We start from the raw sequence: 2,346 nt of genomic DNA, 5'->3' as shown, positions 1-2,346 counted from the left end.
AAATCTAGTTTTAGTAGGAATTTCTGTTTTTATTAATTTCCCTGAGTATTAAGTAATTTATAAGGCAGACTTACATCACATCTTATTAAATTGATTTTGTGTAGGAAAAAACATGAGAATAGGATATTCTACAACCCAATTTATTTCTGATACATGATTTACAAGCTACAGTTAAATTGGTTGAGTAAAAGGCAAAGTAAAACCAGAGATATCTGAATGACACCATTCACTGCAAGAGATATAGCTTTCTCAACCATTTATATTCCCAATAGTAAGCTAATAGACAAATAAAGGTTACCAAAGAATTGGTGCTATGTGTCGTTTGGTCACAGTAATTAAGGGTACATTTGGCAGAAATCAGATACTTATTGTCCATTACAGAGAATGATTGGTTTATTTATTCACAATCTATTGATTTTGATCACAAAGTTTGTTAGGGATTTTTTCATAACATCTTACAGAAAAGCATCAACAAGATTTTTGGCCAACCCAGTACTAGCTGCATGACAAGACACTGCAGGGTAAATTGTTTATACTGTTAATTATATAAAGAGAGTATTTCATTATATTAGCATACCCATTCTGGAATATTTGCTTTGATGGTAATGTATGCATTATAAAGTTGAATCAATTTAAAATCAACACTGCTGCTGTGTGTATTGTTTAAATCATTTTACTTTAATAGAGTACTTGCTGATAAAAAATGAAAAATGAAGGGTCAACAGTGGTTTTCTCTTCAAGTTTTATACTCTGACTAGTAGTGAAATTCCTCATGGCCGAGAGATGAAAAGACTGATGTCCTGAAACCATGTGCATTTCCACTATGGTTATGCTGCAATTGAAAAGCATATTTCCTAAAACTTGTGAAATTTACCATTAAGGTAAAGCCACTCCTTCAGATAATGTTCTACAGATATTTGAGGTGATTCTCTGAATAATATCTTGAAGTTATTTTCTGAAGTTTTCTATTAACTCTGATATATATCTGCAGTATTCTCATTCTATTATGAATAAAATGCTACTGGTATAACATTTAAAATGGCAGAAGATCATGTATCTTTCTTCAATTTATGTGACATAATCATTAAGAGAAGGTTACCATTTCCTTCTCTTGGGATCTTCCCAATCCGGGGATTGAACCCAGGTCTCCTGCATTGCAGGCAGACGCTTTACCATCTGAGCTACCAGGGAAGCTCTGTAATCATATATAGTAGGTTATTATTTTTGATCTGAAATAGTGGTGAGAACTTTCAAACATCTAAGTTTCTTTTTTGTTTTCTGGCTTTTGGTAGATAAAGAATCATAGAAACAACCTTATTGTCTGGGTTCAATGACTTGGATTGAGTGAGAGTAGTATACCATGCTGGATTTAATGTAGACAGTTCCTCTAAAATGAGAAGGAAAATGTGATGCCATATGGAGAGATATGGGATCTGGAGATATGGACTAGAGCATGCATATAACCTACATATTCTGACTTTTGCTAGTGCTATTCAGATTTAACTACCTAACAGCTTTCTGGTCATTTGGGTGCACTTGACAGAAATGAAGCACAGTGTATAAAAGTAAATATGTTTTTATGTACCTTACCATGCTGATATATAGTATTGACAACCATTTCTTTTATTTGTAGTGAATTTAAAGAGAAACTTTAAGGAACAGAAAATATTCAGATATTTCAAAGAAATTTTCTGAGCAATTTGGTATAATAGTAATAATGTTCAGTAAGCAGTTAAAGGTATTTCATAAGCATGACTCTGTGATATCTCTGCCAGATTTACACTGACAATTTAGTTTTCCAACATTGTTACAAGATTGTACCATTGCTATAGGTGCAAGAAGTTAGAGCTGTATCAAACTTGAAGTAAAGTTATATTATGAGGAAACCAAAAAATGATGTATCTATAGTACATGTTTTCATCAATTCTTTTTTTTTTTTTTTAACACCAAAACCAGTTTGTGTAGGGGTATAGCCAATTAGCAATATTTTGATACTTTAAGGTGAACAGTGAAGGGACTCAGCATACATGTACATGAATCCATTCTCCCTCAAACACCCTCCCATCCAGGCTGGCACATAACATCATCAATTGTTTTTCATTTCCATTTATTTTAAATAGAAAGGAAATTTCATTTGATTAACCATCTCATACTGTACCTAAATATGACTATATTTACCAGCAAGAAAAGAATCATTAACCTATATAAAAATGTACTTTAACTGTACATTTTATTTTCCTGTATTAGCTAGTACATGCAAATGTTTATTTCTTCCTCCATTATTAGTGGTCTCTTCAAATTTCTAGTTTTAACTGGCTTAAGAATTCTTTTTAAACATATTTTTGA

General features: G+C 31.9%; 1 non-coding gene across 1 annotated transcript; it reads right to left on the bottom strand.

Annotated features, from left to right (window-relative positions):
• Positions 1 to 1,119: 1,119 nt before the first annotated feature.
• On the bottom strand, positions 1,120 to 1,191 carry TRNAC-GCA (transfer RNA cysteine (anticodon GCA)). Its single transcript has one exon. It is a non-coding gene; the product is annotated as a tRNA-Cys (tRNA).
• Between the last annotated feature and the right edge of the window lie 1,155 nt (positions 1,192 to 2,346).

The sequence above is a fragment of the Bos javanicus genome, chromosome 6, assembly GCF_032452875.1.
Source record: "Bos javanicus breed banteng chromosome 6, ARS-OSU_banteng_1.0, whole genome shotgun sequence".
In the NCBI taxonomy this organism is placed as follows: Eukaryota; Metazoa; Chordata; class Mammalia; order Artiodactyla; family Bovidae; genus Bos; species Bos javanicus.
This window is presented reverse-complemented; position numbering and strand designations above follow the sequence as displayed.